This window comes from Balaenoptera ricei, chromosome 3 (assembly GCF_028023285.1).
Source record: "Balaenoptera ricei isolate mBalRic1 chromosome 3, mBalRic1.hap2, whole genome shotgun sequence".
NCBI lineage: Eukaryota > Metazoa > Chordata > Mammalia > Artiodactyla > Balaenopteridae > Balaenoptera > Balaenoptera ricei.
This window is the reverse complement of record NC_082641.1, coordinates 142,710,223-142,737,210: the sequence shown is the minus strand read 5'-3', so window position 1 is coordinate 142,737,210 and position 26,988 is coordinate 142,710,223. Positions and strand designations below refer to the sequence as shown.

General features: G+C 40.3%; 1 long non-coding RNA gene across 1 annotated transcript in view; it reads left to right on the top strand.

The window, feature by feature from the left end:
- The window catches only part of LOC132363905 (uncharacterized), a 188,728-nt gene that overhangs the window by 48,547 nt on the left and 113,193 nt on the right, over positions 1-26,988 (top strand). The window contains exon 2 of the long non-coding RNA XR_009502673.1: positions 6,321-6,462. This is a non-coding gene — a long non-coding RNA (uncharacterized LOC132363905). The remainder of the gene's footprint in view (positions 1-6,320; positions 6,463-26,988) is intronic.

The following is a 26,988-nucleotide window of genomic DNA, read 5'->3' as shown; positions in this document are numbered from 1 at the left end:
GTGTTCGGCAATATGACTGTTGTCTGTAAATATTATTCATGCCTTAGTCATGAAGTATACAGTAATTGTTCTTCTTTTTTTACAAAGGCTTTTCTGCTGGAGTTAACAATCTTGTTTTGTTGTTTTATTTGGATTTTCATATACGTATCCAACCCCAAACTCTCTTACCTGAGAAGTGCAGTTTGAGCTTTTGCCTGCAAGATGAATACATGAAAATTAGTTGATGGAGGGGTGGAAAGAGGAAAAGCATCTATTAAGAGGGAAGAATATGTGCAGAGGCCCTCTGGCTATAGGACAATGGTAAAAGAGAAACCATGAGGTGGTCAGGGTGAGTAGAATTTAGAGATTAAGGGAGAGAGAGATGAAATAAACTGCTGGAGAGGCAGGAAGGGCTGGGCCATGCACGGTGTATAGGCACTATTAATGGTTTGGTCTTGATCTTAATTACAGTTAAAAGAAATCCACTTAAGCATTTCCGGCAGGGGAGTGAGATGACCAGAATTACACCTTTTACTCCATTCTGTGCATTCCTTCACTTTTTTATAATGACATTCTATTTTGATTAAGTTAGGATCTTTTCTGTTGTTTGAAATCAATGAAGCTTAACTGATTCTGCAGCTCTCTCGATTTGCATTCTGCTGTCAACACTCAGTTGGACTGGATTTCATTACACTGGGTCCTGTTTTATTCTGTTGCCTGAATATTGCCTAAAGCTACAAATACACTGTCCAAAAGATTCTTTTGTATTTGTAGCATATAGTTGTTTTTGGTTCCCTTTAATAGCTGTTGTTGAATTCAAATCCATTCACAGCTGTCATTTTTCAGGTACAGTTCTCAGGTTAAACCTCTTTTCAGTCAAGTCTTTTAGTGTGTCAAAAAGAACTTTAATTTGTTTCTGGCATGTTATCTCTTTTAAGTCCTAAGAACTCCAGGCATGACCATTGTCACTGCACGATTCAGCTGCAATTCATTTGTTGTCTTGTTCAAAAATTTTAATTTATTTGTAAAAGGGGCAAAAATTCATGATGTGTGAGTATCACATTTTTCCCTTTCCCCTTACCTGAACCTGAAGGTTTTGTGCCTGCCCATGCTACCTCCTCTCCTTTTACCTACTGTGCTCATCAGGCCAGTCAGTGAACCAGGGATGGGGAGGGAGTTGTTTCAAAAAGAGCTAAGAGGTATTGCGAAGTGCAAAAATGCCCGCCCAAAATGCTAGTACAGAAGAGAGTTCAGGAGAGGAACAAGAAAACAGAAGTATCTGTGATGATAGGGATGTTGGGTAATTAAAACATTTTTTTTTCTAGAAAATGAAGAATGAAGAATGGGGAGAACAATTTTGGGCAGTTACCATGAAAGATGGGGGTGGAAAGAAATGTGAGAAGAATTTTAAGATGTAGTGCAGTAGGTTTATTTTAAAAAATAACTTGAAGAATCAGAATCAGAATTACTTTTTTTTTTTCTTTGAATGTTGTGAGACTGGGTCATATAGACCCTCACTTATATTCGAGTAGTAGTAGATTTGTACTAAGATTGGGAAACAGCAGATGGAGCTCCAAGTTATTTTTTTGATAAATCATGCTAGTGGCAGAGTTCTTTGCTAGTATGAAGAAATAGGCTCTGGGCATCGTCTGGAAGGAGAGGGCAGTATCAAAAACTACTTTTTCTGCATAAAAACATCATAGGAATGTGATTTTTGAGAGGGTATCTTAAGGGATTAAGGAACCAGGGAGATGGGGAGAGGGTCAAGCAACATGATGAAAGGGCCAGGACTGCAAGGTAAAATATGGCCATTGCAAAATTTCCAGTGGTGAAGATGGCTTGGAGAAATTTAAGAACAGTAATGTGTAATGTTTGATTTATAACTGTTTGCTCCGCCATGACGGAACCCTCCATTGTTATGTCCAACACCACCCTGTGGGAGACATACTTAGGGAGATATTCAGTTAACATTGGGCAGGGAAAAAGATAACTATAGGAGGCTAGAATGAGTAAGAATAAGGCTTCTGTAGGATCTCGAAATAAGAATAAGTAGTAATAATGAGAATATAATTTCCTAAAATCTGTAGAAGCATTGGGAAGAGCATTATGGATTGGGGGGCAGGAGTAATGGAAGCATGACCCTATAAATTGGAAGCAGACACGTGGATTACGAGAATACCGTAGCTTTTCTCCCATCATCGACAAAGGTTGTTTCTTTAGATGGTTTTCATTTTTTTTTGACTGATGTGAAAATCCTCCACAGTCAGCTACTCAAGAAAGAATTTGCAAAGGCCTCCTTTCTACCCAGAACGAAGTGATAATTGAGTTCAAACAACAACAGTAGAAAACTTTGTTGCACTTCTAACAGCAAAGTTGGCAAATCACAAGACATTTAATTATATGGGGCTGGATGGGCTCCTGGGAAACCCAAGGCTAAATACCTTGAACAATTTGTTAAGGGTTCTGCACTCTAAATGGCCTCTAGATCAGCACAGCTGCGGGCAATTTGCAGGAGACTGGCAATGTGGTGTGTGGACCCAGTGGCAGCGAATGCTAATCTGAGACTATCCCCTCCAACAGCTTTTGCCATTTATCATTTTCACATCCAGATGGCTCCCATTGTCTCTCTAGTCCTCTTTTTGTGCAAAGTGGCTGCTCTTAAATCATGGTATATTAGTCTTGGAAGCAATTTTATTATTCATCTAGTAGTCCAATTACAACTCTTTGTAGAAGAGGAATTGGAAACCCAAAGAGGGGAAATATCACGGTTAGAACTACCCAGTTACTTCATGTCACAGCTGAGGCAAGAACATTTATCTCTTGGATCTCAGCCCGGTGCTCATTCCAGTTCACCAGGATCTCATAACTTTGGTGAAAACATGTAGCACAGGATTTGGAGTCAGATGATCTCAAGTCCAGATCTCATCTCTGTTATTTAATGTGACCTGGGAATGTTAACCCTGTTTTCTCGTCTGTAAAATGAGGATGATAATGGAACCTCCATCACAGGCTGTCATGACAACAAATGGATACTGATATTTAAAGTGCTTATTATGGTGTCTGGGTCCATAGTAAATGCTCAGTTAGTGAGCTTTTATCATTATGGCTCCAAGTCTTTTCACATTAAAGCATGAAGAATTGGTTCTTTTTAGGAAGGAAGACGGAAGAGTTTTTTGTTCATGAGCTTCTGGCCAGGCATACGTATTAATAGTATAGTTCAGTTCAGTGATCAATGCTTGCCAACATGATGGTTGAAGATGTCTTTCGATAGGGAACATTTTGCTAGACAGTACGGAGAACGAAAATTTTAAGTTCTTAAATACTGTGCCCCCTGTTGGTATCTGGCATTCATTGGTAATTCATTGGTAATGATCATTAGTGGACCTTGTCAGCAACTTGGGGAACCAAATATAAAGAGACTCTCTGAATTCATGGTATTCTGCATATTTAAGGAACTGTTTGATTTTTCAAGATTATAAAAATGGCTTCAAAATAAAACAACACAATCTTTCTCTGAGTTAAAAACTTGAAATTTTGTAAGGTGATGAGCATCTGGAAGATACTGGAAAAAATATGCACTTGGAAAAAATTAGCAAGAAAACAATAGTGTTTGACGTACTGACATTTATTTACTCTCTACTGAACAGTCTTTCCCATGAGGTCATAACATCTTTACCATTAGTTATAGAAGTTCAATTTCCATGACATCGAAAGCCTCCACAGACTAATTACAGAGGAATTACATGAGGGCGAAAGTTTTAAGATTCAAATTCCTTTGGTTTTACCCTAGAGGTTTTGGTTCAGAAGGTCTAAGGTAGGGCTCAGGAATCTGCATACCTAAAATCTCTCTAGATGATTCTTGGGCACCTAAAATTTGAAAACCACTGGCCCAAGGGAAGTACTGCTTTGGGATTCTGTTGCTTCAAACAAAAATATTCCATGTCTTAAGAAAACCTAACATACTCAAATCTTAGAATTAAAATGACTAGGTAGGACCTGGCGGTACAGTGGTTAGGACTCCTCACTTTCACTGCCGAGGGTCCAGGTTCACTCCCTGGTTGGGGAACTAAGATCCCACAAGTGGTGCGGTGCAGTCAAAAATAAATAAATAAATAAAATAAAATAAAAATGATTAGGTCATGATTATATGCATCTCTCAAGGATTTCTTGCTCTATAAAAAGATTTATGTTTTGTTTTTATAATAGTGAGTTTTTGCACATGTGATGATTTTCTTTGTACAAATTTGATTAATGCCAACCTCCCCTCCCCAAAACAACAATAAAAATCCAAACAAGCAACAAATGTCAATAGTCAGCTCAAATCTGACCTTACCTATGAAATCTTCTTCTGAGTTTAGATGGTCCTTGGTATCTAAGTCACTCACCATCCTGCTTTGTAATACAAGGCATTTTCACCTGTATATAGCTTGTCTCCTTAATTATATTTTGAATACTTTCAAGACAAGGACTGTGAGTACCTTTGCTTGTGTTCCTTGCATTGTTCCCTTCTTTCCTTCTTGCTTGCCGTTATTCATTTATTCATCAAAATTTATCACATGTCTGCTGTAAGTCAGGTTCTGTAATAAGTTCCAGGGTGGAGGGAAATCCAATGACACTAAGATGAGGGTATGGACTATATCAGGTGTTGGCAAACTACAGTTCACTGGCCAAAATCCAGCCAGCTCCTTTTTTTTGTAAGTAAAGTTTTATTGGAATACAGCCATACCCATTCATTTAGGTATTGTCTGTAATAGCTGCTTTTTTGCTTCAGTGGCAGAACTGAGTCGTTGCTATAGAGACTGTATGGCCTGAAAAGCCTAAAATGTTTACTGTAGTCAGCCCTTCATATGCATGGGTTCTGCATTCATGAATTCAACCAACCACAGATTGAAAATATCTTTTAAAAAAATTCCAGAAAGTTCCAAAAAGCAAAACTTGAATTTGCTGCACACTGGCAACTATTTACATAGCATTTGCATTGTATTAGGTATTATAAGTAATCTAGAGATGATTTAAAGTATTTGGGAGGATGTGTGTAGGTTATATACAAATACTACACCATTTTATATAAGGGACTTGAGCATAAGCAGATTTTGGTATTGCAGGGGTTCCTGGAATCAATCCCCCATGGATACCAAGGGACAACTGTATTTGTCCCTTTACAGAAAGTTTGCTGACTCCTGGATTATATGATTGCTAAGGTCCTGCCCAGTTCACAGCACTCCACTGATGAATGCTATGAGCTGGAAGTGCAGGGTCCTGTCAGGGGCTGATGGGTATCTCAGGAGGCAATATTTAATCTGAGACCTGGAGGATTTGTAAGAGTTAAGTAAGGCAGGCCAAGAATGGGGGAAGGGCATTCCAAGTTTTATGAGTTTTATGAGATTTTATTTCCCCAAAAAATGTTGCGGCCCAATAGAAGGGGAAAAGAAAAACATACAGAGACTACCAATATTTATTGTTATTATATAGGAAATATGATGAAATGATTTATGTTCTGAATCAGTGGTCTTATGACTTTTTTGCAGCTAACTAAGCATGTGGAATTAGATGCCATTTAACCTTTTAGAGCAGGGATCAGCAAACTTTTATCTTAATGGGAAAATAGTAAATATTTTAAGATTTGCCAGCCATACAATCTCTGCCACAACTATTCATTTCTGTTACTGTAGCATGGAAGCAGTTATAAGCAATATGTAAATGAATGAACATTGGCTATGTTTCGATAAAACTTTATGAATAGTGAAATTTGAATTTCATGTTATTTTCATGTGTTATGAAATACATATTATTCTTCTTTGATTTTTTTCAGTGAATTACAAATGTAAAAACCATTCTTAGCTCGTGGGCCATACCAAAACAGGTGGTGGGATGAATTTACCTGGCAGGTCATAATTTGCAGACCCCTGTTTTGGTATGACATTCTTTGCTGGTAAAATGGGAAGATATTTTCTCTACCAACCACCTAGGGTGGTGATGAGTGAGAGGCATTTGTCATTGAAGTTCTTTGCATAGGGCAACATGTTCAGATGTGATATATTATCATTTTATATTCACAAAAATTATTGAATTATCCACAGTTGCAGGATGCACAATTTTCCTGGGAGTTGATGAGAAATTTATCTTTTTCATGAATAATTTTTGCTGAAGGGAAAATTTGAATATATTTTGCATATGTAATAGTACAAGTATGATTCTTTTATTCCTAATATTCCTAGAACACTGGTTGTAAGTTATTTTCTAAGCAGAGAAGGGTTTGAGCTAATTACAGCAACTCAGATATCTTATTGTACTTTATTTTTACTCTTCTCATTGAACTTAACGTTTTTTGTTTTATGTAGATGGTTTGTTGGACAGACTGGACTTGAGAAGGTACAATCAGGAACCAGCTTCATTATTTTCCAAGCACTGCCTTCAACTAGACTCTTTGGATCACCTTCCCCAATTCAGAGGATTTGTACGCCAAATCTCAGACACTTTCAGGTATTTGAACAGTGTCATTATCAGATATTATGAATTTGTGTGCAACCCAAATCAAAACGTTAATCACTCATCTAAGTCAGGGTTTCTGTCTAACCAACCTCTTCCCTGCAGGCCTGACCGCTGAATCCCTAGCCTACCACTGGGAAAGGGCAACGTGGTTCATTCTTTGGTTCTGCTTGCTCCACCTGGTCCTTCCATCCACTCTGCTGCTTATGGCTCTTCTAGAGTTGAGCACAGAGCGTGCACGAGTGTATGTGGATGTGTGTGTGTGTGTGCACACGTGCAAGCACGCGCTGAACTTACAGAGAAAGGGCGAAGTGTTACTTCTCTGATGCTGGTCAATTTGATTGCTGGTGCTTTCTTTCATGACAAGGGTAACCTGCTGGCTCTTCCTACCATGGGGTGCTTGTAAGGACTCTTTGGATACCCCATGAGGGACAAGCGCCACCCTCTTAGGATACTGACATCCCCTTAACTTCTGCCCACTGGCAGTGCGCTCCTGGTGTTCCCTTTGTCATGAAGCAGGAGTTCTCTCAAGATGGCTCTGGCTCACCTACCATTCTGTGTGCCCACCTGCCCTTCCAACCCCAACACTCTGGATTTATTTCCCCCCAATCTCCCTGAAGGATTCTCCTGCTGACCCTTCACGGAGCTTGGGGAGAGAGAGGGGGTGTGTGTCAGAGCGCTGTGTTTCCACAAATACCCTTCAAAGTATGCTCTCTCTTCCTTATTGAATCTCTGGGCTTCTTTTATCCTGGGTGGGGGTATGTGATGACCTAAGGACTCCTACTGGACTGGATAGCAATTCCTTCAGAGGTGTGCAATGTATGGGCATTAATTGCCCATGATTGTCATTAGGGTTCCAGGAGACAAGAAATGTCCCACATAAATTGCTGTTTCATTTATATATGCCTATTTGTCTCCCCTGTTGTCTTTCTCCTTACTGTATTCATAAGCTACTTGAGGGCAAGACTTCTTTGCATTTTCCTCAGTTTTAATACTCATTCAATGGATCATTGAATTCGCTCCTAATTACTAAGTAAAGGGGGATTGAAGTCAGTGGGCTGATTCATTCATTCAGTATTGAATGCCTACCATATGCCAAGTTCTGTAATAAGTGCTGGGGATATAGCAGACCAAAAAGACATAATCCATGACTTCAAGGCTTTATTTTAGTGGAGAGGCTATATATTAAACAATCACAGGAATATACAATTAATTTCAAATTTTGATGTGTGCTGTGAAATAGTGCGGAGTCCTGTCAGAGAGTATAAATGGGAACTTAATTTAAATTGGGGTGATGGGTATCTCAGGATGTGGTATAAATTTGAGAACTGGAGGATTTGTAAGAATTAAGGCAGGCCAGGAGTGGGGGAAAAGCATTCCAAGCAAGAGAAATTGCGTGTGTATAGACTCTACTGCAGGGAAAAGCTTGGCGTTTTAGAGGATGCTTTGAAGGATGTAAAAAAAGGTGAGTGTAGCAGATTGTGAATTGGGGGGAAAGAGTGGGGTAAGGTGAGGATAGAGAAGTAGTCCGGAGTTTGACCATATGAGGAACACAGGCCATGAGAAAGGATTTGGATTTTATCTTAAGAGCAGTGGGAAGCTTTTGGAGAGCTTAAAGCATCCCATTTGCATGCCTAGGTGGTTCATATTCAATAACTTTTTGGCATAAGGGATATAGTTAATAAATACAGGAAAGGTGCCTTATCAACAGAGGTCAGTGCCTGTTTTAGCCTTATAAGTGTCCTGCAAATCCTACTGCATTCAATGAAGACATTCTTCAAAAAACACATCGTGTTCCCTGCTAGTCTGAGACTGCATTTGATCATACAGATGGAGTTGTGTTCAAAGGACATTCCATGCTCTGCGGAAACATTTTGGAGCAATCCTGCAGATTTCAGATAACCTAATGGTGAGAATTCTGTTCTTTCAGTGGGAAACCATAGCAACATGCCACTTAGAAGGCACGCTATATAATCTATCTGTTCTTCAGTTAGTATTTTGCAGTCCAGAAATAGTCATCATTGCCTAATGTGAGTATGCAAAAGGTCAGGCAAATATAAGCCCCAGTGACAGTGCAGTTCTCCCTCTAACCACAGGGTGGTGGTGGGGAACTGCACCTTCTCTGGGAGACACACTATCAGGCGCACGGGGGGCCATGAAGGAGGAAGGAATTTGGACTAATAGCTCTGTGTTTCAGCACAAATTGTAAGTTGATCCTCAATCTCTAAGTACAAAGAATGGGGCTATGATCGATAGATCTGGATCTTTTTTCCAAAACCTCATATACAGACAGACCCAGTACCCCTGGGTGCAATTCTTGTTAAACTGCAAGATTTATGGTTCAGAGATTTTATGTCCCAACACCTTTTGTGATTTCAAACACACTCCCTATCTTGCCTTAGGTACAAAACAATAATCTATAAATTCTCCAATAAATACATAAACAATTGAGGAACTTAGAGAGCCAAAGCTGCCAGCTTGGTATCCATCAATGTGTAATGGTTAAAAGGATCTTTGCTAAAAAACAGGTAGAAATGGTAAGATCTTTAGGGACGGGGATTCAAGATAGTTGGTCACAGTATTACTTCAGTTAGTATTTGGTCAGTGAAAAATGGTGAAACTCTATAGAAAGAAAAGAGAAAAGCAAAAGGAAAAGAATCTCCTGGGGTCTTCTACACTGCTGGTAAGACGTATGGATATGTTTTGTTTTGATGAGAATCACGTCTTAAGGTGCCATTTTCTTCTCCTATCTTCCTCCTATCTAGGATATTTCCCCCCTTTTCTTTCTCCCTGTGATCTCATTGGGTCTTGCATTGCCTTTTTAATTTTTAGTGCTTTGTGCTGGCACCATTTTGTGAAATGGCTCCCCAAGCAGCCCATCTGTTAGGGCTCCAGTGGGCTGTGTGCTCTATCCATCACCCTCTCCTTAATGCAAGCATTACAAAGCTTGGTTGCTAAGAATATTTACTTCCCACCCTTGTTGACTCACATCCCCAGCGTGTCAAGGGCCCACCAAGAAGACCTTTAAAAGAGATCGCACAATTACATGGGCATGATACCATGACAGAGGCCTAGGGGAACACAGTAATGCTACCCCAATGTAAAATGGGCATTTGCTTTAGGTCTGTACCTAAAGTATGGAGAGGGAGAAAAGAGAAGTCAGAGCTCCTGGAAATGATGCCCAGAGGTATTTAGTTTGATTCATTCATTCATCTCTTCCTTCATTCTTTCATTATTCAACAAATATTCCTTGAGTACCTACGTGTCAGGTATTGTGCTAAGTATTGGGGATAGAGCATAGACCTGAATAGACATAGTTCCTCCCTGAAGATAGTTCATGGTCTTGTTGGGCTGCATCCCGCAGGCCTGCAAGCCTTGTAATTGCTCAGCCGAGAGACTAAAGAAAGAGCCCAGAGACAGTGACAGAGACATCAGTGGTTTATTGTATAGGGAATCTTACAAGTCTGAAGCAAAGTCCTGGAGTGACAACCCACTGTATACAGCAGCTGGTCGACAGGACATGGCAACAGTCTTCGCTACTGGGGACGGGGGAAGGGGGGTGAGAAGGAGGCTACCAGTTATAGGGGGAATTGACGTCAGTCTGGCTTATCAGTTACCAGGGAAACCAGAAGCTGGGGCAAGGGGCAAGCATGTAGGGAGTTACTGATTAAGCCCTATAATAAAGAGGATTGGATAGTCATGTGAGTAGGTGTAGGTCGAGCAGGGAATGTACAGAGAGCAAGAGGAATAGCTATCTTGAGTGGCCTGTCCATGCAGTCTGCTATGGTAAGTAAATAAATGGTCAATTACTATACAGTGTGATAAGAATGAGCCTTGGCCATGTGGATTTTATGTGAGTGAGAAATAAACTTTCTTTTGGATTAAGCCACTGAGATTTTATGGTTGTTTGTCACTATGGCATAGCTTATCTTATCATAACTAACAGACTGTATCTGCATAAGAGGAATTATACCTGCCTAAATCCTCTCTCAAGCCTTTTTTTTTCATGTTTCAGAAAGATATTCAGAGGCCAGGATTCATTCCTCAAATTAATCTCTATTTCGCCACATTATTGTAGAAATTGGCCTTTCCTTGCCTCTGTCTCATCAAAAAAGAAAGCTCAGGTGGATATTCCTGCTGCTTACCTTATGTTTAATGGAATCCTCCTGCGATTTGGCTAAACTTGGCATCTGAAGAAATTTCATATCATCCGTTCTCAGCAACCAAGAAGCAAGTTCTGTTTCTTCTCTGCTTCAGTGCTCCTGCCTGATGCTAAGACAGCTAAGTAATTTTTTCCCTACTTACTGCTCTTCCAAAGCACAAAAGCTGTCTTCACTGTAACATTAATGAGTTATTCAGCTGATATAACTATGTCTAGCAAGTAAATCACCTACAGCTGCCTATCAACAAGGCTAGGGCAAGGTGATTACAAAAGAGAGGGATTTTATTTAAAATGAAATTGAGCTAGTTTCTTAAACCATACAGTCTGTCCCTTTTGGCCATCCACCAGAAGGGGACAGTATAAGAACATGGTTTGCTCAAGGCTAACTGCACCAACTCTTTGAAGAACCTGCATTTGAGAATGTTTTTTGTTAGAAATCACACCAAGTGCTTTGTGAAATTATTTTTACATATATTTCCAGGGCTGAGAAATTCCAGAGCATTAAAAAAAAAAACCCTCCAACATATACGAGAGATGTTTAATGGCCTTGGTTTAAACTCCAGGAGACCGAAGTGGAATTTTTCTAGCAAAGATCGGTTAAAAGGTTGACTGGAGGAAGACCAGGCAAATGAATTTAAGCCCAAAGTGTCCTTGTGCAGCTTCTACTCTTGGCGGGGTGGTTATTGGAGTGTTGAAAACTTCTCTTTGAAGAATTTGGCTTTCTCATATTCTCCCTCTGACTGCAGGCAGCTAACACCCAGCAGTCCTTTAAAAAACGTTCCTAAATCAGCACTAATTTTGCATATTCAAGAGCACCAACCACTAGTTATTTCGGAACAGGGATGCTGAATCTGACAGGTGTGGAAGGAAGAACAGTGGATTCTGAGTTTGCCAATGAGAGGCTGAGTGTCATCTCATGTCTCTACAGTTCAGTTATCTTCCCTCTTAAATGAGGGGCCCGGATAAAATAATCTCTGGAGTTTGTTCTATGTTTGAACATCTATGATTCTACAGTCAAGCAGGATTATTCTACTACTACTGTCACTATTACAGCTATTATAGATGTCACTGATTGAATGATTAATATATACCGGCCATTGTGTTGACATTTCACATTCATTATCTTTAATTTTGAAGCAATACTATGAGGTAGATATTATCAAGTTTGTTAAATAGGTGAGAAAGTTGAGGACCAGAGAAGTTACAGGAATTGTCGAAGGTCCCAAAGCTAGCAAGTGGTGAAGACGTGAACCAAAATCCAAATATTTTGACTCCCAAGTCCCTACTCTTAACCACTGCCACGTATTTCTTTCTTTCTTTCTTTCTTTTTTAACTTCCAGCACTTGCGTCCTTACATTATTAGTCTTTAACATTCATAGGCGTGGTGCCAGGCTACAATGATTGACCTCTCTTTGGCCCCTAGCCTTTGCTTCTCTGTTCTTTCCATTTTCCATGTCTCACAATGCCCTCTTCCTGGCTATCCAAATATTACTCACCCTTCAAGTTCTAGTTTACGCCTGCTCTCTTGCCTGACCACTCTCACCCATACTAATCTGATTTTCTTCTGGGATTTTATTGCATTTATAATCCATTCCGTGTAATTCAGACTCAACTCGATATTGTCTCTTATTTTGCTCTGTGTTTTAGATACGTTAGTCTTGTCAACATTAACTACAGTGCAAGTCTCCTGAGGATGAAGAACACATCTTAGTCTTTTTAATCTTCTGCTATAAAGCGCGTGGGCAGGGTTGCATAACAAGTTGGGGATCAATACCTTCTTCTTGTTTGCTAGAGACAGACCTTAGGCAAAAATGATCCCCTTTGCTTCTAAAAATTACGACGTTCTCTGAGAAAAATTGTTTTCTACTCTTGCTTTAAAAAAACCCTATGAAATTGCAAACCTTCCTGGCCAATATAGTCAAGTATTTCACAAGTTTAAAAATCAGAAATGATTATTGTTATCATTATCATTAACATTATACAAATAGTTAACATTTATAGGTTACTTGCTACATTCCTTGCATTGACCTGATGTTTTACATGAAAATTTTATACTTACAACAGCACTATGAGGTGGGTAAGTATTCCCCACTTCACAGAGAGTACAACAGGTTTAGAGAGATTGAGTAATTCATATAAGGTCTCACAGAGCTGGTAAGTGGTAGATTGGCTACAACCTTTTTTAAAAAAAATTTTGGGTGTGGCTTTCCTAGATCTAGGCGACTTGTACCGTGTTGTAAATTAGACTATTTCTACAAAGGCTGGTGCCTGGCTGTTTTTAATCCACCTGTTCCACTCTGTCTAGAAAGCTGCCTAGGAGTTCGTTCATCTGATTATTTAAAAATTCCTATATTAGATTTTGCCTCTCTATCCCAGTCCAGTGGTAATTCACATTTCCAAATTATGGTGGGCTGAATTATGGTCCCCCAAAGATGTTTACCTCCTAGCCCCCAGAACCCATGAATGTCATCAACGTTGCAAAGAAATTTTGGACATGTGATTCATTTAAGGGTCTTGAGATGGGAAGATTATCTTGGATTATCCTGTGGATCCTAAAGGTAATCACCATGGTCTTTATAAGAGGGAGGCAAGAAGATCAGAGGTGGAAGAAGGCTATGTGACGATGGAGCAGATATTGGAGCGATGCCACCAGGAGCCAAGGAATGTTGCAGCCTTTAGAATCTGGAAGAGACAAGGAGCAGATTCTCCCCTGGAGCCTCTAGAAGAAACAAGTTTCCCAACACCTTGATGTTTGTCTCTTAAAACTCATTTTGACTTCTGACCTCCAAACTGTAAGAGAATACATTTTTGTTGTTTTAAGTGTGTGGTAATTTGTTCTGACAGCCATAGGGGACGAATACACTAATACAGAGTTCTATAGATATACCCATTTACAGAGGCTGAGAGTCAAGACCAAGTCCAATTGCTCATACTAAACCCTTACTCTCTCCTTTGAGCCAGAAGAGATGAATCCATCCGAAAGTTTTGAATTAGTAAGGGCCAGCCCTAAATGCTGTCTAGTGTCTGAGCAGTAGTAACTGGAGAGTACAAGAAAAATGTGCAACCAAACTCACACTCCACTAGGGTTTTTCTTTAATCTGAAAAGGAGGGAAAGACTGATGGAGCATGATTTCATAAGGTACCATGGAATGGGATGGGGTGGGGACTTAATGTTTAGGTGGTTTTATTGAGGTTGGCTTTTGTTTGTTTATTGTTTTCTTAATAGAATTCTTCCTGCTTGGATTTAAATGTCTGTTTTCAAGATACTAGCACTACTGCACCAATAGAACCACTACCAACAACAATTAAACACTAGAAGATGCTGCCGTTTGACAACCTTAAACTGCCTGCTTTTTATTTTGTCTATAAGCAATGGAATGTAAATGTTGCTGACTCGACTTTTAGGTACCAATATCATGCATTCCTTTAAACCAGGTGATAAACATCCACCTGGGAGGCACCCTTGGTTTTGTAGGGAAATGAGTCATACTGAACTCCTTGAATTTGCCTGTGACAAGCAGAATCCACAGGTACTAGGAGTTCTGTTGAGAAGTTAGCAGAGTAAACCTTTGATGAAATCTTTTCTGAGGACATGCCAGTGAGGTCATCCATCAAGACTGCCCCATTCCATTTTGTTACATAGAGCTTAGCTGCTAAATCAGAATCCAAGAATTGTGAAAAACCTCATGAAAGCATCTGGAAACCATTTAACACAATTATTAACAACAAAGTTTTGACTTCAGGAACTCTGTTACCTGGTGTGTGACCTTGAAAAATTCACTTAACTTCTCTGCGTCACACTTCCTTCATCTATGAAATGGGGATAATTATGGTTTCTCATGTACATAAAAATGTTACCAAAGAATCTAGCATAAAGGGGCTAGTCAAGACCTTTGCGGTTATAAGTAGCAGAAACACAATTCAGGTTTGTTAAGCAAAAGGAATATGTTTTACATGACTAAAAATCAAGGCTAGACCTGGATTTGGCGCTGCTAGGTTCCATAATTCAAAGAATGTGATTATAAAGAGAGACTCATTTGTGAGATAGTTTCCTTCCTAGAAACATTTCCTCTCTCTCTAAGAGCACTGGCTGAACGTTCCTGGGGAGCTCCTGCCTTGGCTTCTCTGTGCACCCTTGAACCGTAATTACTGTAATCTGAGGGATGGATGTGCTCTAATTGACCAGGCCTGGGTCTCATGCTGGTTCAAATGTCTTTTGTTTGCAAGAGACAGAGAGTTCATTTCAAACTGTTAGAAACAATAAAGGAAATCTAATGGCTCATACAGATTTGATTTCAGATGGGGTTCAATCTACAAACAATGTCGTCAGGGATCAGATTTCTCCCCATCTCTTCACTCTGTATCCTGTATCGTTCATTTCATTATCGGGCTCCATACATGGCCCTGGCAACTGGGGGTTCTCTCTTCACGGAATCAAAATGATTTTATTTCTCACACCATGTGATTCAGGTTGAGAGTACTCTTTTAGTGCTCCCACACGATTTCTGACATTCATCCCCTCTTTTTTTTAAAAAATTTATTTTATTTATTTATTATTTTTGGCTGCATTGGGTCTTCATTGCTGCGCGTGGGCTTTCTCTAGTTACGGCGAGCGGGGGCTACTCTTCGTTGCGGTGCGTGGGCTTCTCATTGCAGTGGCTTCTCTTGCTGCGGAGCACCGGCTCTAGGCACACAGGCTTCAGTAGTTATGGCTTGGGGGCTCTAGAGCGCAGGCTCAGTAGTTGTGGCTCACGGGCTTAGTTGCCCCGTGGCATGTGGGATCTTCCCGGACCAGGGATCGAACCCGTGTCCCCTGCATTGAAAGGCAGATTCTTTTTTTTTTTAAGTAATCTTTATTTATTTATTTATTTATTTATTTATTTATTTATTTTTATATTTATTTTTGGCTGTGTTGGGCCTTCGTTTCTGTGCGAGGGCTTTCTCTAGTTGCGGCAAGCAGGGGCCACTCTTCATCGCAGTGCGCGGGCCTCTTCACTATCGCGGCCTCTCTTGTTGCGGAGCACAGGCTCCAGGCTCAGTAGTTGTGGCTCACGGGCCCAGCTGCTCCGTGGCATGTGGGATCTTCCCAGACCAGGGCTGGAACCCGTGTCCCCTGCATTAGCAGGCAGATTCTCAACCACTGCGCCACCAGGGAAGCCCTGAAAGGCAGATTCTTAACCACTGTGCCACCAGGGAAACCCCATCCCATCTCTTAATGGCTGGCATTGGGTCACATGCCTCCTCCTATGGCCTGGAGGATGGAATGTGTCAATTGTATTAAGCCAAAAGTAGCTTACTTATTCAGCTAGGACATGACTAAGAGTGGGGAGATGCATATTCCATAAAGAATATCAAGGTAGTGTTGGTGAGAAAAGAGAGTTAAATGCTGGGAAGAAGTGTATCATGGTGGCACAAACTCAGTCTAGGCTACTCGTAATGACTTTCTCACTTGTAGGACAGGTCCTGTTACTACACAGAAGGTAAAGGGATGTGTATACGATAGGCAAAACAACAAGTATCCATGATATTCATCTTAATATATGTTAGTTATTTTGTTAGGATATTATCATCCCATTCATGTTGTATAAACTGGGGTCCTGAAAGATGAAGTGACATTCATAAAGTAGCAGAGGTAATAAGTAGCTGAGCTGATACCAATATATTCAGAAATATATTCTTTATGAAAAGCAGTTATGTGAAGTAGTTACAAGGGCCTACTATTCAAGGAAAAAATTGCACAAGCATAGACCTAAGGGGACAGAGAAATGAAAGTACTGAGGATGAGAAAACAAGACTTCCAGAATTCCCAATTATATTTTAAAACAGAGATCCCCTCATAACCATTTTTCTGTTGTTCTACTTGAGGATCTATGGTCTAGAACTTGAGAAAACATATCATTGACTGAACAGCTCTCCTGAGGCATAAGGCTTTTAGCCACTTCTAGTTTCCCACTCAGCTAGGTAGGCTAGTGAGACAAGTGGCTTCTTTTTAGCCACTTGTCAGGGTGGGATTAGGAGTTCAATCACTGGGTGAATAGACCAGACCATGTGGGAACAGCAGGTGGACACAAGGCAGTTATTAGAGCAACCAGCTAGAGGAAGAAGAGCTGGGCAGATGGGACCTGGTATGTATAGAGCATGATGGCAGGTGGTAGGTCTTAGTCCTGGCTGGTGTTTGAAAGGATGGCTATCAGTTTGAAAGGATGATACAGCAGGCAGATGGTACCTGTTCGGAGACTTGGATTTTTTTTGCCTTGATATCCTTTACACCTGGTATAGTCTTACTGTAGTAAAGTGTTGCCACATAGTAAAGTCTTGATGTTTCTTAAAAAAATGAACATTTAGAGATGTAGAAAGGGAGCTGGCATCAGGGAAATTTGGTAGAGGGTAAAGAGGGAACACATCCATAGATAGGGTTTCCCAGGTGCAGGACTTTCAGGGCTAGAACTGTGATGGTTCTGGGAACACCCAGATGATTGGTCACCCTAAACCACATGGTCAAAAACTAAAGGTTGAACTCTAGGAGACTAGTAACAGTGGAAGGCATCCCTTCTCAACTTCCAAGGTGTCATATCTGGCTCAGTACAAGGTCACCTGTTGACTCAGAGCACCTCTAGTTTGTGGCTCCTCTAGGATGAGAGATGAGGTTTCTCTCTTTTTTTTTTCTTAACATCTTTATTGGAGTATAATTGCTTTACAATGGTGTGTTAGTTTCTGCTTTATAACAAAGTGAATCAGCTATACATATATCCCCATATCTCCTCCCTCTTGCGTCTCCCTCCCTCCCTCCCTATCCCACCGCTCTAGGTGGTCACAAAGCACCGAACTGATCTCCCTGTGCTATGCGGCTGCTTCCCGCTAGCTATTTTACATTTGGTAGTGTATATATGTCCATGCCACTCTCACTTTGTCCCAGCTTACCCTTCCCCCTACCTGTGTCCTCAAGTCCATTCTCTATGTTTGCGTCTTTATTCCAATCCTGCCCCTAGGTTCTTGAAAACCATTTTTTTTTTTTTAGATTCCATATATATGTGTTACCATATGGTATTTGTTTTTCTCTTTCTGACTTACTTCACTCTGTGTGACAGACTCTAGGTCCATCCACCTCACTACAAATAACTCAATTTTGTTTCTTTTTATGGCTGAGTAATAATCCATTGTATATATGTGCCGCATCTTCTTTACCCATTCATCTGGCATGGACATTTACGTTGGTTCCATGTCCTGGCTATTGTAAATAGAGCTGCAATGAATATTTTGGTACATGACTCTTTTTGAATTATGGTTTTCTCAGGGTATATGCCCAGTAGTGGGATTGCTGGGTCGTATGGTAGTTCTATTTTTAGTTTTTTAAGGAACCTCCATACCGTTCTCCATAGTGGCTGTATCAATTTACATTCCCACCAACAGTGCAAGAGGGTTCCCTTTTCTCCACACCCTCTCCAGCATTTATTGTTTCTAGATTTTTTGAGGATGGCCATTCTGACCAGTGTGAGATGATATCTCATTGTAGTTTTGATTTGCATTTCTCTAATGATTAATGATGTTGAGCATTCTTTCATGTGTCTGTTGGCAATCTGTATATCTTCTTTGGAGAAATGTCTATTTAGGTCTTTGCCCATTTATGGATTGGGTTGTTTGTTTTTTTGTTATTGAGCTGCATGAGCTGCTTGTAAATCTTGGAGATTAATCCTTTGTCAGTTGCTTCATTTGCAAATATTTTCTCCCATTCTGAGTGTTGTCTTTTCATCTTGTTTACGGTTTCCTTTGCTGTGCAAAAGCTTTTAAGTTTCATTAGGTCCCATTTGTTTATTTGTGTTTTTATTTCCATTTCTCTAGGAGCTGGGTCAAAAAGGATCTTACTGTGATTTATGTCATAGAGTGTTCTGCCTATGTTTTCCTCTAAGAGTTTGATAGTGTCTGGCCTTACATTTAGGTCTTTAATCCATTTTGAGTTTATTTTTGTGTGTGGTGTTAGGGAGTGTTCTAATTTCATTCTTTTATGTGTAGCTGTCCAGTTTTCCCAGCACCACTTATTGAAGAGGCTGTCTTTTCTCCACTGTATATGCTTGCCTCCTTTATCAAAGATAAGGTGACCATATGTGCGTGGGTTTATCTCTGGGCTTTCTATCCTGTTCCATTGATCTATGTTTCTGTTTTTGTGCCAGTACCAAACTGTCTTGATTACTGTAGCTTTGTAATATAGTCTGAAGTCAGGGAGCCTGATTCCTCCAGCTCCATTTTTCATTCTCAAGATTGCTTTGGCTATTCAGGGTCTTTTGTGTTTCCATACAAATTGTGAAATTTTTTGTTCTAGTTCTGTGAAAAATGCCAGTGGTAGTTTGATAGAGATTGCATTGAATCTGTAGATTGCTTTGGGTAGTAGAGTCATTTTCACAATGTTGATTCTTCCAATCCAGGAACATGGTATATCTCTCCATCTATTTGTATCATCTTTAATTTCTTTCATCAGTGTCCTATAATTTTCTGCATACAGGTCTTTTGTCTCCTTAGGTAGGTTTATTCCTAGATATTTTATTCTTTTTGTTGCAATGGTAAACAGCAGTGTTTTCTTAATTTCACTTTCAGATTTTTCATCATTAGTGTATAGGAATGCAAGAGATTTCTGTGCATTAATTTTGTATCCTGCTACTTTACCAAATTCATTGATTAGCTCTAGTAGTTTTCTGGTAGCATCTTTAGGATTCTCTATGTATAGTGTCATGTCATCTGCAAACAGTGACAGCTTTACTTTTTCTTTTCCGATTTGGATTCCTTTTATTTCTTTTTCTTCTCTGATTGCTGTGGCTAATACTTCCAAAACTATTTTGAATAATAGTGGTGAGAGTGGGCAACCTTGTCTTGTTCCTGATCTTAGTGGAAATGGTTTCAGTTTTTCACCATTGAGGACAATGTTGGCTGTGGGTTTGTCATATATGGCCTTTATTATGTTGAGGAAAGTTCCCTCTATGCCTACTTTCTGCAGGGCTTTTATCATAAATGGGTGTTGAATTTTGTCAAAAGCTTTCTCTGCATCTATTGAGATAATAATATGGTTTTTCTCCTTCAATTTGTTAATATGATGTATCACATTGATTGATTTGCGTATATTGAAGAATCCTTGCATTCCTGGAATAAACCCCACTTGATCATGGTGTGTGATCCTTTTAATGTGCTGTTGGATTCTGTTTGCTAGTACTTTGTTGAGGATTTTTGCATCTCTGTTCATCAGTGATATTGGCCTGTAGTTTACCTTCTTTGTGACATCTTTGTCTGGTTTGGTATCAGGGTGATGGTGGCCTCGTATAATGAGGTTGGGAGTGTTCCTCCCTCTGCTATATTTTGGAAAGGTTTGAGAAGGATTGGTGTTAGCTCTTCTCTAAATGTTTGATAGAATTCTCCTGTGAAGCCATATGGTCCTGGGCTTTTGTTTGTTGGAAGATTTTTAACCACAGTTTTAATTTCAGTGCTTGTGATTGGTGTGTTTATATTTTCTATTTCTTCCTGGTTCAGTCTCGGAAGTTTGTGCTTTTCTAAGAATTTGTCCATTTCTTCCAGGTTGTCCATTTTATTGGCATAGTGTTGCTTGTAGTAGTCTCTTAGGATGCTTTTTATTTCTGCGGTGTCTGTTGTAACGTATCCTTTTTCATTTCTAATTTTATTGATTTGAGTCCTCTCCCTATTTTTCCTGATGAGTCTGGCTAATGGTTTATCAATTTTGTTTATATTCTGAAAGAAACAGCTTTTAGTTTTATTGATCTTTGCTATTGTTTTCTTTGTTTCTATTTCATTTATTTCTGCTCTGATCTTTATGATTTCTGTCCTTCTGCTAACTTTGGGTCTTGTTTGTTCTTCTTTCTCTAGTTCCTTTAGGTGTAAGGTTAGATTGTTTATTTGAGATTTTTCTTGTTTCTTGAGGCAGGCTTGTATAGCTATAAACTTCCCTCTTAGAACTGCTTTTGCTGCATCCCATAGGTTTTGGATTGTCGTGTTTTCATTGTCATTTGTCTCTAGGTGTTTTTTGATTTCCTCTTTGACTTCTTCAGTGATCGCTTGATTATTTAGTAACGTATTGTTTAGCCTCCATGTGTTTTTGTTTTTTACGTTTTTGTCCCTGTAATTGATTTCTAATGTCATAGCGTTGTGGTCAGAAAAGATGCTTGATATGATTTCAATTTTCTTAAATTTACTGAGGCTTGATTTGTGACCCAGGATGTGATGTATCCTGGGGAATGTTCCATGTGCACTTGAGAAGAAAGTGTAATCTGCTGTTTTTGGATGAAATGTCCTATAAATATCAATTAAATCTATCTGGTCTGTTGTGTCATTTAAAGCTTGTGTTTCCTTATTATTTTTCTGTTTGGATGATCTGTCCTTTGGTGTAAGTGAGGTGTTAAAGTCCCCCACTATTATTGTATCACTGTCAATTTCCTCTTTTATAGCTGTTAGCAGTTGCCTTATGTATTGAGGTGCTCCTATGTTGGGTACATATATATTTATAATTGTTATATCTTCTTCTTGGATTGATCCCTTGATCATTATGTAGTGTCCTTCCTTGTCTCTTGTAACATTCTTTATTTTAATGTCTATTTTATCCGATATGAGTATAACTACTCCAGGTTTCTTTTGAGTTCCATTAGAATGGAATATCTTTTTCCATCCCCTCACTTTCAGTCTGTATGTGTCCCTAGGTCTGAAGTGGGTGTCTTGTAGACAACATATATATTGGTCTTGTTTTTGTATCCATTCAGCAAGCCTGTGTCTTTAGGTTGGAGCATTAAATCCATTCACGTTTAAGGTAATTATCAACATATATGTTCCTATGACCATTTTCTTAATTGTTTTGGGTTGGTTTTTGTAGGTCCTTTTCTTCTCTTGTGTTTCGCACTTAGAGAAGTTTCCTAAGCATTTGTTGTAGAGCTGGTTTGGTGGTGCTGAATTCTCTTAGCTTTTGCTTCTCTGTAAAGCTTTTGATTTCTCCTTTGAATGTGAATGAGATCCTTGCCGGGTAGAGTAATCTTGGTTGTAGGTTCTTCCCTTTCATCACTTTAAGTATATCATGCCACTCCCTTCTGGCTTGCAGAGTTTCTGCTGAGAAATCAGCTGTTAACCTTATGGTAATTTTTGGTAATTATGGAAAAAGTAATTTTTCTTTGTCTTTAATTTTTGCCAATTTGATTACTGTGTGTCTCAGCATGTTTCTCCTTGTGTTTATCCTGTATGGAACTCACTGCGCTTCCTGGACTTGGGTGGCTATTTCCTTTCCCATGTTAAGGAAGTTTTCGACTATAATCTCTTCAAATAATTTCCCTGGTCCTTTCTCTCTCTCTTCTCCTTCTGGGACCCCTATAATGCGAACGTTGTTGTGTTTAATGTTGTTCCATTTGTCTCTTAGGCTGTCTTCATTTCTTTTCATTCTTTTTTCTTTATTCTGTTCCACAGCAGTGAATTCCACCATTCTGTCTTCCAGGTCACTTATCCGTTCTTCTGCGTCAGTTATTCTGCTATTGATTCCTTCTAGTGTAGTTTTCATTTCAGTTATTGTATTGTTCATCTCAGTTTGTTTCTTCTTTAATTCTTCTAGATCTTTGTTAAACATTTCTTGCATCTTCTCGATTTTTGCCTCCATTCTTTGTCTGAGGTCCTGGATCATCTTCATTATCATTATTCTGAATTCTTTTTCTGGAAGGTTGCCTATCTCCACTTCATTTAGTTGTTTTTCTGGGGTTTTATCTTGTTCCTTCACCTGGTACATAGCCCTCAGCCTTTGTATCTTGTCTATCTTTCTGTGAATGTGGTTTTTGTTCCACAGGCTGCAGGATTGTAGTTCTTCTTGCTTCTGCTGTCTGCCCTCTGGTGGATGAGGGTATCTAAGTGGGTGCTTTGTTCTTAATTGGAGTGCAAAGTACTCCTTTTGTAGGCCATTGCATCTGCTAGTGTTGGGGGGGGTCTCCTGCAGAGGCGGGCGTTGTCTCTGTCTCACCGTGAGGACAAGGACACTGGCAGCAGAAGTTCTGGGAAGTACTCCTTGGCTTGAGCCCTCCCAGAGCCCTGTTCATATTTTCTATTTATTCCTGGTTCAGTCTCGGAAGGTAGTGCATTTCTAAGAATTTGTCCATTTCTTCCAGGTTGTCCATTTTATTGGCATAGAGTTGCTTGTAGTAATCTCTCATGATCCTTTGTATTTCTGCAGTGTCAGTTGTTACTTCTCCTTTTTCATTTCTAATTCTATTGATCTGAGTCTTCTCCCTTTTTTTCTTGATAAGTGTGGCTAATGGTTTATCAATTTTGGTTATCTTCTCAAAGAACCAGCTTTTAGTTTTATTGATCTTTGCTATCGTTTGCTTCATTTCTTTTTTATTTATTTCTGATATGATCTTTATGATTTCTTTCCTTCTGCTAACTTTGGGGTATTTTGTTCTTCTTTCTCTAATTGCTTTAGGTGTAAGGTTAGGTTGTTTATTTGAGATGTTTCTTGTTTCTTAAGGTAGGCTTGTGTAGCTATAAAGTTCCCTCTTAGAACTGCTTTTGCTGCATCCCATAGGTTTTGGGTCATTGTGTTTTTGTTTTTTTTGGTTTTTTTTTTAGAAATTTTTTTTTTTAAATTTTATTTATTTATTTATTTATTTATGGCTGTGTTGGGTCTTCGTTTCTGTGCGAGGGCTTTCTCTAGTTGTGGCAAGTGGGGCCCACTGTTCATCGCGGTGCGCGGGACTCTCACTATCGCGGCCTCTCTTGTTGCGGAGCACAGGCTCCAGATGCGCAGGCTCAGCAATTGTGGCTCACGGGGCCAGTTGCTCCGCGGCATGTGGGATCTTCCCAGACCAGGGCTCGAACCTGTGTCCCCTGCATTGGCAGGCAGATTCTCAACCACTGCGCCACCAGGGAAGCCCGGGTCATTGTGTTTTTATTGTCATTTGTTTCTGGGTATTTTTTGATTTCCCCTTTGATTTCTTCATTGATCTCTTGGTTATTAAATAGTGTGTTGTTTAGCCTCCATGTGTTTGTATTTCTTACAGATTTTTTCCTGTAATTGATATCTAGTCTCATAGCATTGTGGTTGGAAAAGATACTTGATATGATTTCCATTTTCTTAAATTTACCGAGGCTTGATTTGTGACCCAAGATATGATCTATCCTGGAGAATGTTCCATGAGCACTTGAGAAGAATGTGTATTCTGTTGTTTTTGGATGGAATGTCCTATAAATATCAGTTAAGTCCATCTTGTTTAATGTATCATTTAAAGCTTGTGTTTCCTTATTTATTTTCATTTTGGATGATCTGTCCATTGGTGAAAGTAGGGTGTTAAAGTCCCCTACTATGTTTGCATTATTGTGTATTTCCCCTTTTATTGCTGTTAGTATTTGCCTTATGTATTGAGGTGCTCCTATGTTGGGTGCATAAATATTTACAATTGTTATATCTTTTTCTTGGACTGATCCCTTGATCATTATGTAGTGTCCTTCTTTGTCTCTTGTAATAGTCTTTGTTTTAAAGTCTATTTTGTCTGATATGAGAATTGCTACTCCAGCTTTCTTTTGATTTCCATTTGCATGGGATATCTTTTTCCATCCCCTCATTTTCAGTCTATATGTGCCCCTAGGTCTGAAGTGGGTCTCTTGTAGACAGCATATATACGCGTCTTGTTTTTGTATCCATTCAGCCAGTCTATGTCTTTTGGTGGGAGCATTTAATCCATTTACATTTAAGGTAATTATTGATATGTATGTTCCTATTACCATTTTATTAATTGTTTTGGGTTTATTATTGTAGGTCTTTTCCTTCTCTTGTGTTTCCTGCCTAGAGAAATTCCTTTAGCATTTGTTGTAAAGCGGGTTTGGTGGTGCTGAATTCTCTTAGCTTTTGCTTGTCTGTAAAGCTTTTAATTTCTCCGTCAAATCTGAATGAGATCCTTGCTGGGTAGAGTAATCTTGGTTGTAGGTTTTTCTCTTTCATCACTTTAAATATGTCCTGCCACTCCCTTCTGGCTTGCAGAGTTTCTGCTGAAAGATCAGCTGTTAACCTTATGGGGATTCCCTTATGTGTTACTTGTTGTTTTTCCCTTGCTGCTTTTAATATTTAATTTTTGATAGTTTGATTAATGTGTGTCATGGCATGTTTCTCCTTGGATTTATCCTGTATGGGACTCTGTGCTTCCTGGACTTGATTAACTACTTCCTTTCCCATATTAGGGAAGTTTTCATCTATAATCTCTTCAAATATTTTCTCAGTCCCTTTCTTTTTCTCTTCTTCTTCTGGGACCCCTATAATTCGAATGTTGGTGTGTTTAATGTTGTCCCAGAGGTCTCTGAGACTGTCCTCAATTCTTTTCATTCTTTTTTTCTTTATTCTGCTCTGCAGTAATTATTTCCACTATCTCATTTTCCAGGTCACTTATCCGTTCTTCTGCCCCAGTTATTCTGCTATTGATCCCTTCTAGAGAATTTTTAATTTCATTTATTGTGTTGTTCATCTCTGTTTGTTTGCTCTTTAGTTCTTCTAGATCCTTGTTAAACGTTTCTTGTATTTTCTCCATTCTACTTCCAAGATTGGGATCATGTTTACTATCATTATTGTGAATTCTTTTACAGGTAGACTGCCTATTTCCTCCTCATTTGTTAGGTCTGGTGGGTTTTTGCCTTGCTCCTTTATCTTCTGTGTGTTTCTCTGTCTTCTCATTTTGCCTGACTTACTGTGTTTAGGGTCTCCTTTTCGTAGGCTGCAGGTTCGTAGTTTACGTTGTTTTTGGTGTCTGTCCCCAGTGGCTAAGGTTGGTTCAGTGGGTTGTGTAGGCTTCCTGGTGGAGGGGACTAGTGCCTGTGTTCTGGTGGATGAGGCTGGATCTTGTCTTTCTGGTGGGCAGATCCACGTCTGGTGGTGTGTTTTGGGGTGTCTGTGGCCTTATTATGATTTTAGGCAGCCTCTGTGCTAATGAATGGGGTTGTGTTCCTGTCTTCCTAATTGTTTGGCATAGGGTGTCCTGCACTGCAGCTTGCTGGTCGTTTAGTGGAGCTGGGTCTTGGTGTTGAGATGGAGATCTCTGGGAGGTTTTCACCATTTGTTATTACGTGGAGCTGGAAGGTCTCTTGTGGACCAGTGTCCTGAACTTGGCTCTCCCACCTCAGTGGCACAGCCCTGATGCCTGGCTGGAGCACCAAGAGCCTGTCCTCCACACGGCTCAGAATAAAAGTGAGAAAAGAAAGAAAGAAAGAAAGAAAAAGATAAAATAAAATAAAGTAAAATAATTAACAAAAAAATTTTTTTAAGTAAAAAAAAAAAAAAAGTGGACAGACAGAACCCTAGGACAAATGGTAAAAGCAAAGCTATACAGACAAAATCACACACAGAAGCATACACATACACACTCACAAAAAGAGAAAAAGGGAAAAAATATATATATCATTGCTCCCAAAGTCCACCTCCTGAATTTGGGATGATTTGTTGTCTATTCAGGTACTCCACAGATGCTGGGTACATCAAGTTGATTGTGGAGATTTAATCTGCTGTTCCTGAGGCTGCTGGGAGAAATTTCTCTTTCTCTTTGTTCGCACAGCTCCTGGGGTTCAGCTTTGTATTTGGACCCACCTCTGCCTGTAGGTCACCTGAGGGCATCTGTTCTTCACTCAGACAGGACGGGGCTAAAGGAGCAGCTGATTCGGGGGTTCTGGCTCACTCAGGCCGAGGGGAGGGAAGGGTCCGGATGCGGGGTGAGCCTGCGGCAGCCGAGGCCGGCGTGACATTGCAGCAGCCGTGACGTTGCAGCAGCCTGAGGCGTGCCATGCGTTCTCCCTGGAAAGTTGTCCCTGGATCACCGGACCCTGGCAGTGGCGGGCTGCACAGGCTCCGGGAGGGGCGGTGTGTATAGTGACCTGTGCTCGTACACAGGCTTCTTGGTGGCGGCAGCAGCAGCCTTAGCGTCTCCTGCCCGTCTCTGGGGTCCGCGCTGAGGGCCGTGGCTTGCGCCCGTCTCTGGAGCACGTTTAAGCGGCGCTCTGAATCCCCTCTCCTCGCGCACCAGGAAACAAAGAGGCAAGAGAAAGTCTCTTGTCTCTTCAGCAGCTCCAGGCTTTTTCCCGGACTCCCTCCCGGCCAGCTGTGGTGCACTAGCCGCTTCAGGCTGTGTTCACGCAGCCAACCCCAGTCCTCTCCCTGCGATCCGACCGAAGCCCGAGCCTCAGCTCCCAGCCCCCGCCCGCCCCGGCGGGTGAGCAGACAAGCCTCTCGGGCTGGTGAGTGCTGGTCGGCACCAATCCTGTGCGGGAATCTCTCCGCTTTTCCCTCCGCACCCCTGTGGCTGCGCTCTCCTCCGTGGCTCCAAAGCTCCCCCCCTCCGCCACCCGCAGTCTCCGCCCGCGAA